Source organism: Papio anubis, chromosome 6 (genome assembly GCF_008728515.1).
Source record: "Papio anubis isolate 15944 chromosome 6, Panubis1.0, whole genome shotgun sequence".
Classification (NCBI taxonomy): domain Eukaryota; kingdom Metazoa; phylum Chordata; class Mammalia; order Primates; family Cercopithecidae; genus Papio; species Papio anubis.
This window is the reverse complement of record NC_044981.1, coordinates 5,487,221-5,504,069: the sequence shown is the minus strand read 5'-3', so window position 1 is coordinate 5,504,069 and position 16,849 is coordinate 5,487,221. Positions and strand designations below refer to the sequence as shown.

The following is a 16,849-nucleotide window of genomic DNA, read 5'->3' as shown; positions in this document are numbered from 1 at the left end:
AGCTGGCAGGGGAGGGAGAGGGCAGCTGCCAGGAGCCCATTAGCAGAGGTCGCTAGGACTTTGCTTTTATACGCAGACACTGCAAAACTGACAGCTCATGGGCCAAACAGTGTGCTGCTTTGTGTTTTACTCTGAACAATTTTTCTACAGGAAAATCAGGAAAGTTAACATCTTCCAGATTTCTAACTTACCTTTTAAAAAATAAAAGTCAAGGCAGATTGGCCTTGGGCTTCCAGGAGGCCACAGCGTGGTCCTGTAGAGAAGAGGCTGGCAATGCCCTGCTGCCCGCGACCCATACCACTTCCCCCTGCCCTTCACCCTGGGCCCCTTAACATGTGGGCATCCCCTGCCTGGTCCATGTACGCATTTGAACAGGTGACCCTAAGTTCAGAGACTAAGAACAGGAGGGAATACGGCTGCCTTGGGGAAGAACAAGGACCCATGCTTTACAGTAAGGGGAGACTCGATTATGAAGAGGCCCTGCCGTCACCTTCACTGGGGAGTTAAAGGCCAGAGAAGACCACTTGCCCACGAGTGCTTCCAGCCTGCTCCCACCTCCCATTCCCACCACAGTCAGGGTTTGACCTATCTTAAAATATGTTATTTCATAATTTACATACACTGTCCCATTAAACAACATGTATTAAAAATATATTACCTCATTTAACAAGCTTATGAGATAAATATCATTGTCCCCCTTTTACAGATGAGAGTGTTGAGGTTTAGAGAGTTACGTAATTAGCCCAAGGTCACACAATGGAGATCTGAACAAGGGCAGTCCACCTCCGGAGCTCATGAACTTGAGGTGGTATGGGATATTAGACCCAAAGAATGTTAATAGATGCTCTCTTTAAGAGGATTTTTCATGTCAAGTAAGCTAGGGAAATATTCGTTTCAGGTTTCTTTCTTAAGATTCTCAGAATCTTTAAAATACTAATGGGCTTTGTGAATCTTCAAATGTCTCCAAATTGAGTCATGAAATCTTTGCCAGAAACACAGCATGAAATATGCTGTGGTGGAAAGATGGTTTCTAAAGCAAGATGAATGAAAACTTCTAATTATGGGTCGAGCAATGTGGATTTTCTAAGCCAAATCAATTATTTGCAAACCTTACATTTTTGAAAACAGTACTTCATGTATAGACATCTATTAGCTTATGATCCCACCTTTTCCTTACTAACCTAAAATCTCAATGAAAATAAATCCTGTTGTTATGATTCTATTAATCTGAAATTCTATGAACTGTGACTCTTGCTATCTTCAACCATAGCAAGATAATAAAAAATAATCCCACATATGTATAGGATATTTTGACATGTATTGTTTTACATATTCCTTAATATCACCTTTATGAAGTAGAAATGATTTTGTTTCCATTTTATAGATGAAGAAAATTAGGCCCAAAAAGGTTAAACGAATTGACAAAGGTCAAAGAGCAAGCAAGTAAGTGACAGTACATCTTTAAGTGTTGCCAGACATTAATGTACTGACTAAATACTAATACAGTTTTTATAAGAAAAGCATTTAGTTCTCTTAGTTATCAGGAGATTATTCATATTATTAAGTCATACAGCTTCCATTAGCCACACATTTTGATAATCCCATTCCTCAACCTTGGTAGTTTAAAGAGAATGTATTATAATAAGTCTTCTAAGTAATGTGGTTTAGCATATCAGGATTACAAGGTCTTCAATACGCCAAAAAGTCAATCCTAAGTGTCAATAGTTTTTAAAACAGAAACATGGCTACCAAGAATTTAAGGAAGAATTAACAACAACCCTTCTCAAACGATCCCAAAAATTTAAAGAGGAAGGAACACTTCCAAACTCATTTTATGAGACAAGCATTATCTCATTCCTAAGTTAGACAAGGGTACTACAAAAAGAAGAAAGAAAATTACAGACCAATATTTCTAATGAATATGGATAACAAAATCCTCAACAAAATACTAGTAAACTGAATTCAGTTGCACATTAAAAAGATCATACACCATGATCAAGTGGAATTTCTCCCTGGGATGCAAGGATGGTTGAACATACACAAATCAATAAATATGATTCACCACATTAACAGAATGAAGAATAAAAATCATATGATCATCTCAAAAGACGTAGAAAAAGGAAATGACAACATGCAACACTTTCATGATAAAAACACTCAATAAATGAGACACAATAAAAGCCATATATGACAAGCCCACAGTACATATCACACTCAAAGTTGAAAAGCTGAAAGCTTTTCCTCTATGATTAAGGAAAAGATAAAGATGCCTACTCTTGCCACTTCTAGTCAACATAGTACTAGAGGTGCTAGCCAGAGCAATTAAACAGGAAAAAGAAGTAAAAAGGCATCTAAATATGGCAGGAAGATAAATTGTCTGTTTGAAGATAATATGATCTTACATATAGAAAACTCTAAAGATGCCACCAAAAATCTGTTAGAACTAATAGACAAATTCAGTATAGTTGCAGGATACAAACATCAACAAACATCAGTTGTGTTTTTATACACTAACAATAAACTACCTGAAAAAAAATCATTATGAAAAATAGTACAGTGGTTCCTCCATACATCCATAAATTGAAAAAAGAACTACCATATGATCTAGCAATCTCCCTTCTAGGCATACATTCAAAGAAAATGAAATCAGTATTTAGAAGAGAGATCTGTACCCCATGTTCACTGCAGCATTAGTTAGACTAGCTAGTGGAAACAGCCTAGGTGTCAATGATAAATGAATAAAGAAACGGACATATCTATGTGTATATAAGTGTTTATATGTAAATATAAGTATATATATGTGTGTATTCCATATATAATGGAATATTACTATATTTGAATATTATATATAATGGAATATTATATATATAATATATTGGAATATTATTTAGCCACAAAAGGAAGGAAATCCTGCCATTTGTGACAACATAGATGAACCTGGAAGACATTATGCTAAGTGAAATAAGCCAAACATATAAAGACGAATAGTACATGATCTCACTTAGATGAAAAATCTTCAAAAAGTTGAACTAACTGAAGCAAAGCATAGAAAGTTTCCAGGGGCTGGGGGTGGGAGAATGGGGAGGTGTTGGTCAAAGGGCACAAACTTCTAGTTATAAGATTAATAGGTTCTGGGCATCTAATATACAGTATGATTACTATAGTTAATAATACTGTATTCGTTTACTTGAAATTTGATGAGAGCAGACTTCAATTGTCCTTACTGTACATATACTCACACATACACAAAAAAATGATAACTGAGTGGTGATAGATATGTTGATTAATTTGGTTATAGTAATCATTACACAATGTATGCAGACATCGCATCATCACATTGTATACCTTGAATATATAAATTTTTGTCAATTAAATATTTTAAAATAAAAAACAGTAAAATAGAAATATGAAGATTTTTAGTCTACAGAAAAGTAAATATTTATTTTCCCCATATAATTCTGCTTTCTTTTCATATGTAACATATATATGAATCTTAAAGACCTTTAGAGCACCATGTTTTGGTATGAAAAAGAATATGGGAAGGATATTACAATAAGAGAAACAATGCATTTTTCTTCTCTATGCTGCCTCTTGTCATTTAGTTTCTGTGTAACCTAATTCTTATTCTGATCAGAGAAGAAGGAACTGAAAATCAGGATTTTATTAACATCATCGATATCGCCCCACTCCTTGGCAAATGCACAAACATAGTCCTCTGGTTTCTAATTATGCATTTCACAGAAGAGTTTCCATGGCTGCTCTCCATGCAGATGATGAATAAAGTAGCTTTTGTTTTCAGAGATTTATTTCGAAGACCTCTTCATTAAACGCTATTTGGGGGCAAATGCGTATCTATGGAGGGTTAAGAAAAACATGCTGATAAAATAGCCATCAAGGAAATGTGCCACTGACAAAATCTAACATGGTCTGTCTTCAAAGAATACATTTAAAATATATAAACACACACACATGCACAGGCACACATGGGAAGGAGAGAGGGAAGAGGGGAGAGAAAATGAGAGAGGAAGCCTGGAAGGAGGAATTAATTTTAAAAAGACCTTTGAAACCACATTTAAAATATATGAAAATTCTAACCAGAGTAATCATTACTTGCAAATATGGCTGAGTGTTGAGAAGTCAAACCAAGCGGTCTGCTTGTTTGTTCTGATGGTGGGGTGCTGGGGTGGGGAAAAGATGATAATGTTGCAAAAATTACCCAATTCTTTAACGGAATCTAGTAATTCTGCTTTTTTTTCTGTCTCACAGTTTTGATGAAGGAGTGAATGGGTTTATAGGACTGAAAGGAAGAGAGTAGAATTTTGACAGGCAGTGGGAAAGGGCTGACTCTATGCCAACTTCTTATGTTGTCAGGCAGGAACTCGGCCCATAGGGTCCTCATCCAAACACTCAAGGAGTGTGTGTGTGTGTGTGTGTGTGTGTGTGTGTGTGAGAGAGAGAGAGAGAGAGAGACAGAGAGAGAGAGAGAGAATGTCAGGGGAGAGCTAGCTAAGGGGAGAAACTGGAACTAATGGCTATTCCATTATAGAAACAGAGATACCTCCTGGAAAAATCCTTCCTTTTGTTTCTGAATTCCTTCACAAACTGGGTAAAAAAGGCACTGAACCTTTAAGAAACAGCAATAGTTTCCTCAGGAAATAAGTGCAAAATGCATCACATTTAGGGACACGAAGAAGAACCCTTTCAAAACAGACGTCCCCAGTGAGAACAGCCACTTGCCTGTGCCCGGGATGGAACAGGCTGCAGGATTATCACATTAGGAAGGGTATGAACCAGGCTGCCAGGGTTTAACCCGGCTTCCTCACTGACTTTCAGAGTCCTGTGGCCTTAGGCCTGTTATCTAACCTTTCTAGGTCTCAGTTTCCTCATCCGTAAAACGGGAACAGTAACAATATCTATGTAATAGGTTTTTAAAAAATATGTAAAATGCTTAGAACAGTACCTGGAAGTAAGGCTTAAGGATCTGTTAAACAAACAAACCACTCTAATTGTAAATACAGACAGGCTGAGTGAGCTGGTTTCTGTTAGGGAACAATTTTATTTATTAATAATGTAAATGGCAGCCATGTTTCTCTGGAAGATTTTAAGCTGCCATACAAATGAAATCTCTTGGAAGCAGAGCTGTCTTTATTCATTTTATAAATAGGGAGACTGAGGCACAGTAGGGAACACTTAAGCATGTATGACTCTTCCACAGATTCTGCAGAATGCCTCTCACCTGGCTACAGGTGCACAATCAACACTGGTGGACCGAGCCGAATTTCCAGAGGTCCAAGACCTATCTGCTCATGCAACCAAGATAGAAATGTTCTTCTTTATTCTAACACCACTCATTCTAGACATTCTAATTGCTAAGGAAGAACAGTGATATATTAGGCACACTGACCATTTTGTTTTCATAATTACTTCTCAATTTTAAGCATGAGAATTATGTATTGGACACAGGGACCACTTATCCATGGACTGGTAAGATGTTTGTTTGGAGAGTATCACTGGTCTAACAATGAAAGAATGAGGGCTGGAAATCACCAGTCATACCGCCACAGCACACTGATTTCTTACAGCTCATTAGGCCTTGGCTAAGCACCCATTTTAATAAACTCAAATATCTCTATGTGAGCTTCACAGCTCACCCTGCAGGCAGGGCAACACACCCAAGCAGTCAAAAGTCAACCATCATGGAATCTGCAAGTTCAACACTGTTGTAACCACAATGATATCATGAACTTTAGTATTCCATGTCTCAGAGTTTAACATAAAGAGCTATTTTGCTGAAAGTGCAAACAATTTTTTTTTAACTTTGGAGAAGGTCATCTTTTTAATTTGGTGAAATTTGACTAAAAGTTAGCCCAGCCATGGAGAGTTTTACATCAGCATATACATCACAAACTTAGAGTTACCTGGTGGCCATGGCTCTGCCAGAAATTGTCAGCATGAACTACGTGAAATTTTTAATAAGTGACTGGTTTTTGACACCTAGAAAAGCAATTTCATATGGGCTACCTGATAGTTGTATAACGTAGGACAGATTTCTAAATTCTCTAAATGTCAGTTTCTCATCTGCAAAATGGGACACTCTTAGTACTTTCTTTATGGTATTATTGTAAAGATTCTAGGAAATACATGAAAAGCATTTAGCATAGTCACCGTGGGTCCATTAGTACTTAACATAGGTAAGTCATTATTTGTAGTCATAATATTAGCACCTGGTTCTGATGCTAAACTGAAAGTATGTTATTGTGACCATTTTTAAAAGTGCATCAGGAATTAAGGGCCTGGCTCCTCAGAGAGAACCACTCCATGCCCCAACCTGCAGAGGCAGGACACCTCACGATGCCCTCCTTTCTTTTTGCTCCCTCTTCAGCATTAACAGCGGTTTCAACAAAGCAGCTGTCAGCTGGAGGAGGGTGCCAGGGCTCAGAGCAAACAAGCATACCCAGCAACTGGCACACACCTGGCTGGGAACTGCCTGTATGACATGCCAAGAGTTCTGCTGCCCTCTGGGACGATGTTCAGCTTCTTCAGCAGCAGCACTAGCCGGTTAGACATATGACAGATTTTGGTTTTTTAAGAAAAAGCAAAATATCACTCATCTAAAGGCTTTCTGAAATCCCCTTTCTGCCCACTATGGCCGACCCTCATTTCTCTATGTGTATGTGTGGGTTTGGTTTTTAACTTCTTTTTGTATTCCTAGTCAAGAGAGCAGTAAATGTTCTGAAACTGTTTCTTGGGCACTGTTTTTCTCTCCTCAGCTGCACTCGGTGCTAAGGCAGGAGCCATCCCTGGTGCTGGGCACATACCAGGCTCTCAGTGAACAGATGGTGAATAATTGATGCTGCAAATCCAGTTGTGAAAATGGCTTCTTGTCCTCTGTAATTCTGCACACCTTTAAGGCTGCAAGCCTTCAAAACCACCACCATGGCCCTTTTCACTTCCTGTAAACTCTGTCACGCTGCTGTGAATTCCAAATTCTTAATTTTATGCGCACAGAGGGAAAACTTTCCAGAACCAATGAACAGACAACCTTCCCAAAGGTTCTGTTTATCTTTCATACTAAACAAATGTGGTTTTTGGCAACCTACGTCTTCCACTAATTGTGCATATTGACAGATAGATATTTATGTCCACAGATGGTAGCAGAGGATAGGAACCAGTATCCAATGTGGACGTGAAGAGGGCTGCCTGGACTGGGAAGGGTGAAGCCTCTCTCTGAGAATGGTTTCCCAACTTCCATCTCATGAATGGCAGTGTCCAGAGCATGACAATCAATCACGTCTTCCGAGCACTGTCTAGCACTATCCCTGCACACAAAGCCATCTCTCAGGCAAGGTCTCACTTACCCTTGTGAGGTGAGTAAGGGAGGCATTATACCCACTTTACAGAGAGAAACTGAGGCAAATGTGGCAGCAGAGACACACGGGGGCTGCTGCTGCTGGCCATGTGGGTATCTGGGCTTTAGGTGGGTGCAGCTGTTAGGACAGGGGCACCTTGTTTCTGTGTGGTTGTTTCTCTGGTTGAGAAATAGATATGCCTCAGAGAGCCTCCATTTCTTCAAACAAAAAATGAGAGTAACACAATTTAGAGAATCAAACCGTCTTAAACTCTACCCTTCCTCCTTCCTTCCTTCCTTCCCTCCCTCCCTCCCTCCCTCCCTCCCTCCTTCCTTCCCTCCCTCCCTCCCTCCCTCCCACCTCCCTCCCTCCTTCCTTCCTTCCTTCTTTTTTGGACGGAGTCTCCCTCCGTTGCTGTGGAGTGCAGTGGCATGCCCTCGGCTCACTGTAACCTCCACCTCCCGGGTTCACGCCATTCTCCTGCCTCAGCCTCCTGAGCAGCTGGGATTACAGGTGAGTGCCGCCTGCCTCGGTCTCCCAAACTGTTGGGATCACAGGCATGAGCTACTGTGCCCGGCCTACCCTTTCTTTCTATAGGCCCTATGTTCTGACAAAGCAAAAGCAGACAAAACTAAAGGCAGAAAACAACAACAACAACAACAAACAAAAAACAAGATAGAATGAGTAACTGATTCAAATGTGAGAGCAATATTTTTTTAAAGCTATTTTATTTTTAAGTAGATTTGCAGAGATGTGTAAAGTCTTATTTGCATCATTAACAAGTGACAGCATTGCCATGGTGATTACTTATTTTCAGAAAAGAAATAACCATAGATCATTCATTAATAACTCAACAAGATACAAGGTGCTGGTCAGGGACTGGCAGGCACACACATCCCTCCACATGCAGTATAAAGCATGTTCTAATGGACAAAGAAAAATATTGGTTTGGGGGAAAAATAACTTGTTCCTTCTGCTAAACCCAGAGAATAGGCATTAAAACCTCATAATAGTCTGGGCATGGTGGCTCATGCCTATAATCCCAGCACTTTGGGAGGCTGAGGCAGGTGGATTACCTGGGGTCAAGAGTTTGAGACCAGCCTGGCCAACATGGTGAAATCCCATCTCTACTAAAAATACGAAAATTAGCTGGGTGTGGTGGCGGGCACCTGTAATCCCAGCTACTCGGGAGGCTGAGGCAGGAGAATCTCTTGAACCCAGGAGGCGGAGGTTGTAGTGAGCCGAGATCGCGCTGCTGCACTCCAGCCTGGGCGACAGAGCAAGACTCCATTTAAAACAAACAAAAACTCCATAATAAGATGGGCAAAGTCACTGGCAAAATGTAAGAGCAGTGAAAAACATGTTTTGAAACATTTATTTACACCTTTAAGTACATACAGCAACTCCTAGCAGGGCAAGAAGAAGTTTATACACAAGCCTTAATATACTCATTTAAATACTTGTAAAGCATTTATTTAATACACTGACATGGACATTTATAGCTATAAAAATTAAGGCAATGTTTTCTCTATGTCAGGTACTGTGCTAAGAATTTTATGTGTATTGAAACTCACTAATCCTCACAAAACCTTATCCTCCACGTAAGCATTAATATTATTCCCATTTTACAAATGAGTACACAGGCCAGAGAAATGTCATAAGCTAGTAGAGGTGGGATGTGAATTCAGGCAGTCTGGCTCTAGGGCTCATGTCTTGCCACTGTTTTCTTTTTCTTTTTTTCTGAGATGGAGTGCCACTGTGTCTCCCAGGCTGGAGTGCAGTGGCGCGATCTCGGTTCACTGCAAGCTTCGCCTCCTGGGTTCACGCCATTCTCCTGCCTCAGCCTCCCGAGTAGCTGGGACTACAGGCGCCCGCCACCACACCCGGCTAACTTTTTGTATTTTTGGTAGAGACGGGATTTCACCGTGTTAGCCAGGATGGTCTTAATCTCCTGACCTCATGATCCGCCTACCTCAGCCTCCCAAAGTGCTGGGATTACAGGCGTCAGCCACGGCGCCTGGCTCACTGTTTTCTTTTTGCTTAGTTATCTTTTTATTTTCAATTTTTTTAAAGTTATTTTCAAATACGGTGGCTCATCCTATAATCCCAGCACTTTGGGAGGCTGAGGCAGGTGGATCACCTTTGGCAACACCCTCACAGACACACCCAGGATCCATACTTTGTATCCTTCAATCCAATCAAGTTGACACTCAGTATTAACCATCACAATTACAAATACCTTACAGATAATATTAACAGATGCTAAAACCAGTGAATAGAATGTGATGAGACTCAACCTTAAAGTACCACTCCATAAATAACTTACTTATAATGTGTAAAGGGGGAAAGGGTAAGTTTGTGATAGAGAAACATGGTGCGCATCACCTTAACCTAATGGTCAAAGCTAGCGCCACCAATGTGGGGGCAAACTGACACCATGCCCCTCCTGACACAACGCATCGAAAAGGACAAAACTGCACTTCTGTGGTATTTCACTAAAAATGCACAATCTGAAGCCAATAAATAGTATAAAACAGAATGAAATCGAATTTTATGTTATGAGGAAGGTTCTGTCAATTCGAATGGAAGCCCATTCTACTATATTGGCCTGTAATCTTCAAAAATATCACGATTAACTAACACAAAGCAAGACTGAGAAACTATTTCAGATTCAAGGAGACCAAAGAGCTATGACAACAAAATACAATGTATAAAATTGTATTGAATCCTGGATCAGGAAGAAAATGGCAATAAAGGACACTATTTATGAGAGAGAGCTGACAAAATTTGAATATGGGCTTTGGATTAAATATTGAATCAACATGAAATTTCCTGACATATATTAACTTTACTGTGATTATGTAAGGAAAAGTTCTTGATCTTAGAAAACACATGATGCTTTTAGGAGAAGAGGTTATGTGTCTCCTATCTGCTCTCAAATATTGAGTGGAGGGGGGAGGTACAGATACACAGCTGATCCTCATGACGCCCAGATCCTGTGTGCACTCATTCATCTACTTGTGAACATTTATTTGTAACCTCCAAATCATTCTTTGCCATGCTCCATGAAGGAGCGAAAATTTAGAGAAACAGAACACACATGTTCCCAGCTGACGCTGAACAAGGTGATGGTCTATGGTCTGCATTCTTGTTTTATTTTGATTAAGTGCCACATTGTTTGGAATTTGGTGCTTTATGTTGGTGGTTTCACAGTTTAAAATGAACTCCAAGCATGGTTCTGATGTACTCTCTGGTGTCCCTTAACCCAAGAAGGCTGTGATGTGTCTTATGGAAAAAATACTTGTGTTTGAGTTATAGTGCTATTGGTCAAGAGCTCAATGTTAACAACACAAGGACACACAGCTGACCATTGAACAACATGGGTTTGAACTTCACTGGTCCACTTATATGTGGATTTTTTTTTCAATCAAATGTAAACGGAAAATATAGTATTCTCTCGATCCTAGAATACAGAAGCTGACATTTTATATATGCAGGTTCCACAGGGCCAACTACAGGACTTGAGTATGTACAGGTTTCAGTATCTGCAGGGGGTCTTGGAACCAGTTCTCTGAGTATACTGAGGAACAACTGTAATTTAAATAAAGTACCACTAAACAGAAACACGCATAAAACAAAGCTATTCATTAAATGATTTGATGAAAAGGTGATCAGAAGCTCCCAGGAACCTAATCCTGCATTTTCTCTAGGAACTAAATCTCAGTATTCAGTGTTCAGGGCAAGTTTATAGAACATATTTACTGCAAATAATGAGAATTTACTGTACACACACACATACACACAAAATCTGAATAAAGAGTATAGCTTTCATTGCCACAAAGTATTTATTTTACACATTCTGCATAATGTATTTAACCACTCTCTTCCTGAGGGAGGCATAGGGTGTCAACATTCTACTATTATAAATGTGACCGCTCCATACATTAGACTTATGTTTCTCAAAAGACTCTCCTAATGCCTGTAATCCCAGCACTTTGGGAGGCCGAGGTGGGCAGATCAGGAGGTCAGGAAATTGAGACCATCCTGGCTAACATGGTGAAACCCTGTCTCTACTAAAAATACAAAAAATTAGCCAGGTGTGGTGGCACACACCTGTAGTCCCAGCTACTCAGCAGGCTGAGGTAGGAGAATCGGTTGAACCTGGGAGTTGCAGTGAGCTGAGATCGCAGCACTGTAGTCCAGCCTGGATGACGGAGTGGGACTCTGTCTTTAAAAAAAAAAAAAAAAAAAGACTCTCCTAGTGATTTTCATAAAGAAGTAGTTGAGAAGCACATGCAATTAGCATATTCACTACTTAAATACAAATGCTGCTGTTGAAGTGTTCCTTGGAAAACATTTGCCAGCCTTTACTGTATAGCAGGCTAAACATTTCTCCAATGTTCACCACTATTTTGGTGAGCAAATACTTTAAGTCATAGACTGTAGAAAATATACTTTAACTGAAAATGTTCTACTTCCCTTAGATTGCTCACTAAAGATTACTGAATACTGATAGGACCCAGACACTGTGCTTGTGTGAGAGAGAAAACCAGTGCTGGGCCCTGAATATACAAGGAATGCCATGTGATCCACTATACTTAAGGATCTCCCATGCCAGGAAGCAGAGAGAGAACGCCCGTGCCTGGAAAGTGTCGTAATTAAGCCCAACAGAAAGAAGGCACTTAAATGCTGTCAGAAGTTTGTTGAATAAACAAAGGGAAATGGAAACAATAAGGTAAAGGGGTGTAGGGAAGAGGGGATGAAAGATGGACAGAATGTCTGAATGTGGCCTTAAGGAGAAGCAGTGGAGCACAGGAGTCAGAAGACCAGGTTTGCAGATCCAGCTCACACACACCAGCTCTAAGACTAAATTTCCATTGCTTTCACTAAAATATGGGGGTAAAAATAATACCTACACCATTCAGCTGGGATTAAATAAAACTATACACACACATATGTGTCTAGATGCGTGTATGTGTGTGTGTGTGAATAAAAGCAGCAAGGGAAAGAGAGGGCTGCCTGGCTTAGGCCCATTTCTTGGCCCATGGTAAGCACTCAATAAAAGTTGCCTATCGTTTTCAATGAGAGAAATGGAGTGAGGAGGGTGTTTTCTAAGAGGAGTAATTGAAAAGAGGCATGGCTGTAATCTCACTGAGGGAAGGGACTATATGTCTTGTCATGAACTTGGTGGCTGAGTGCAGAGTCTGTATCATAACAGAGACTCAACAAAGAGTTATTGAATCAGTGAATCAACAAATAAATTTCTACTGACTTCAGAAAATAGAAGTCCTATGTGACCGCCAAAAAGTGGGTATAAGGGAGCAGGGGGCAAGACAGACTGGATAGGAAGAAACATTTAGTGAACAAATAGTTTTGATATTGTGCTAAGGAACTCAAGATCTATTTCTTAAGTAATGAGGAACTACTGAAACAAGATCGTATTAAACTATTAACATGAGACGGTACCATGATATGTGGATGATGGCCAGAAATAGGAAGAACCAAGTTAGTGGAACCAGTCCACTGGTTCTTACTACAGTGTTGGGTAGAAGTGCTCAAACGTTAAGGCACAGAAGAATCACCGGGAGCATTTTAAAAAGCAGATTTCTGGATTCTATCCCCAAAGATTTTGATTAGGCAGATCTAGGATGGATAGAGGCACCTGAAAAAAATCAGAAGTGGAGAAGAGAAAGGATGGGGGATTTCATGTCAGATGGTCTAAGCTCTTTTCCTGGGATAAAATGAGGCTACTTGTTAAGGGCTTGGGGTGGGGAGGTGGGCAACGAAGCTGTGGCACAAACCTAGAACGCCCAAGAGGAGATCGTACATTTGTATGGGAGGCAATCATCTATCTCTTTCTTACTATTTTTTTTTAGGCATTGATATAGTTTAGATATTTGTCCCCACCCAAACAGGATGCTGAATTGCATCCCCAGTGCTGGAAGTGGGTCCTGGTGGGAGGTGTTTGCATCCTGGGGGTGGATCCTTCATGGCTTGGTGCTGTCTTGTAAAAGCAAGTGAGTTCTTGTGAGATCTGGTCATTTAAAAGTGTGTAGCACCTCCCCACCCCCAGCTGTCTCTCTCACTTGCTCCTGCTTTCACCATAGGATGTGTCTGCTGCCCCTTCACCTTCTGCCATGGCTGTAAGCTTCCTGAGGCCTCCTGAGAAGCAAAGCAGATGCCAGCACCATGCTTCCTGAATAGCCAGCAGAACTGTGGGCCAATTAAACCTCTTTTCTTTACAAAATTACCCAGTCTCAGGTATTTCTTTATAGCAATGCAAGAATGACCTACTACAGGCATGTTCAACATGAAAACAACATGTCCAAACAGGAAAAACATAAGTTTGGGGGCTGATATAGGATAGGGGCCTGACTAAGTAGGCTGGCAGAAATTAAAGGATGAGGGAGCTGAGGGTGCAGGTGACAGGACAGTGCACACAGGTGACTGTGGGTTCGGTCTGGGCTTGATGGCACAAGAAGTGCGGCTTGAGGTTTGCCTAACAGCAGACTGGCAAGCAAGAGACAGGGGGTAAAGAGGGAGCCCAGGAGAGGGATTGGTGGAAATGGGGGGAAGGGAGAGAAGAGCAGAAGACTGTGGGATGAGAGGCTATTTCTGATAAAAGAATGGTGGCTAGGGATCCAGGTGTGGCCGTGAAGGTCTGCGAAGTCCCAGTTTACAGAAGACTGAGTTACTGGGGCACTTGCACTGCCTCTAGGCTGGTGGGGAGAACCGCAACCAGGTGCTGGAGCCACTAGATGACACAGAAGGACGATCAGGAGGTGACAGACGACAGTGTGAAGCAGAGGGCTCATGATTCAGAAAGCCATCTCTGAAAAGGCAAACTTGAAGAATCCTAATGAAGGCCCCAGTTGTGCCTTCTTTTCCACCTTCAATGCTTCAGTAAGTAGGATTCTCCGTGTGCGTTGGTGAGACTTTCTTTTTTATATGATTTAATAATCTTTTCTACTAAATTAGCTATTTTTATTTAATAGCTAAGTAAGCATCTAAATCAACTTGAAATGAAGGTATTCCACCCATATGTCACAGAAGAGGCATGAATTAAGTTAGACCAAAATGAAATTGACATCTGCTCATATTCATGCAGGCCCATCATGCATAGTTTTACGCATTTCTATAGGCTCTCCTCTGATTACAATAATACTAATTAAGTCAATAAATAACGTTTGAGGCTCTACCTCATTTGTTCAGCATACAAGTTCAATTTACATACTAATGGCTGCATATTTGCCTTTAATAGATGTACTATGTGGAAGTAAGTATAATAAATGAATAACCATTTGAGTGAAAAGTTACCACATCTTCATGAAAAATTTGAAAACGAAACAGTCAGTGAATCTATTTATTTCTTCTATGCTAGGAAATAAAGCTAATCCCAGGATGAGATGATAAATGGAAATTATTTCAGAGTGGCATAGTAATGGAAGTGGCTCAGTGATTCTTCCACAAATAAATGTGCAGAGCCTGATGGATCAGGCTTGGCTTCTGTGGTTTGAAGCTGGAAATGCGTGCACAGCTGCGGTGACGGCGCAGACGTACTCCCTGTTTCCAGGGGTCTGCCAGAAGCTTTTCTTGTTCCAGTTCTAGAATCTATTAAACAATCAGGTTCTCCCCCCATCAGCAATCATGTTGTGGTTCCACGCCCAAAAGCATCACTTTTTGAGGTTGAAATAACCTATTAACAGAGTGTTTTCCATTCTCTCTTTTTTCTTTAAAAAGGCTAAATGGCATAATACAATTTTCTGTGCAGCAGGTGTGTAGTTAACAAGGTGCTAATTGGGAAACTGGGTGAGAATAATAAGAAACTCATACAAAACCGGAAATTTGAATCATGCAGGAAGAGGGCAACTGAATTACCTTACAAGATGCAAAAATTATGGTAATACGATATTAAAGATGCAAATTTAAGCCCAGAAGAGTGAAATAAAGAGAAGATGTTGTGGTTTTTATCACTGCACCAGAATGCAAAGGGCACACCATAATATTCAAAATTGTCAAAACTTTAAACAAATAATGCAAGTCAACTTTCAATATCATCCTCTCTTCTCATTTCCTCACATTTCCACCAAAATAAACACATTAGGAAGATGTTCCAACTATTCAAATCTAGATAGCACTTTCTAGAGAGAACATCTTATTCTATCTTTTTTCTTTCACTTTTCAGTCCTTGGTCAAGGGAGAAATATTTTCTGCTTAATATATAGAAACATCTGGGAGAACAGACCTCCAAAAGCTTAATGCAGCTGTGATTAAAGAAAAAAAGAATGTGAGTTTGGCTTTTGCTGATGACTAGCATTTACATAACCTGTCCTGAAGCAAGGTTCAAGAACTGAAGGGCCTTTACAGAGTCCAGCATGCTGGGCAGTCGGGGAAGAAAACTGTAGACCCGACCCCGACATCCATCTTCTACCTCTCCCCCAACCCTGTTAACACAGTCCTCTTCTGGAGGAAGCTTTCCTTTACCTTACCTGTTGACCTTTGCACTCTGTCCTCTTGACAGCCATTCCCAAGCATCAACCCATGCCAGTGCTTGCTCAGCAACTACCTCTCCCCAGTAACAATACGCCCTGACTTCACCTCCCCTGGACCATCCTCTCTTACAGGGCTCAGTTCTGACTCATCCTCCACAATAAACACCCCTGTTTCAACTTCTCACTTCTGCTTTGGCCTGAGTTGTCACTTAGGCCAGTCATACCTAAGACCGTATGCTCAGCTGAAGACTTGACTATGCCAATTAAAACAAACAAAACAAAGACAATGACCACTGCCACCACCACAATGAAGTTGTTTAAATTCACATTTTTATAATCCTGCCCAAATACATGGCTGACGCCTGTAATCCCAGCACTTTGGGAAGCCGAGGTAGGTGGATCACTTGAGCTCAGCATGGGAACGTGGCGAAACCCCATCTCCATAAAAACTATACAAAAATTAGCCTGGCATGGGGGCATATGCCTGTAGTACCAGCTACTCAGGAGGTTGAGGTGGGAGGATCGACCAAGCCCAGTTGGTCAAGGATGTAGAGAGCCATGATTGTACCACTGCACTTCAGCCTGGGCAACAGAGTGAGACCCTGTCTCAAAAAAAAAAAAAAAAAAAATTATACTCCTGTACTCACTTGGCCAAAATCAAACTCATCATCTTCTTCTCCAGACCTGTTTTTCCTCCTATTTCTCATTCACCCAGCTCCTAAGGCAGAAACCTAGGAACCATTTTCTTTCTGGCTCATGTTTACCTACTGTGATTAAACACCCACTTTACCCAGGTCAATCCCAGTTAGTACCTGGACATGCAGCACAGTTATTAACAATGCCCCTGCAAGTCTCAAAGGCAGCCAGACCCCAATTTAGGTGTTCAGCCATGCAATCACTGTGCCTCTGCCTCACATCAGGATCCAAGATCTTTCAATGTTGTCTCCTAAAATTTCCTAAGCCCAACCCTACCTTCTAGTCTCTGCTACTGCCCTACACAATATCACA

The 16,849-nt window shown here is 40.7% G+C and overlaps 1 protein-coding gene across 12 annotated transcripts in view; it reads right to left on the bottom strand.

Annotated features, from left to right (window-relative positions):
* The window catches only part of FARS2 (phenylalanyl-tRNA synthetase 2, mitochondrial), a 514,316-nt gene that overhangs the window by 176,307 nt on the left and 321,160 nt on the right, over nt 1-16,849 (bottom strand). The window lies entirely within an intron of this gene.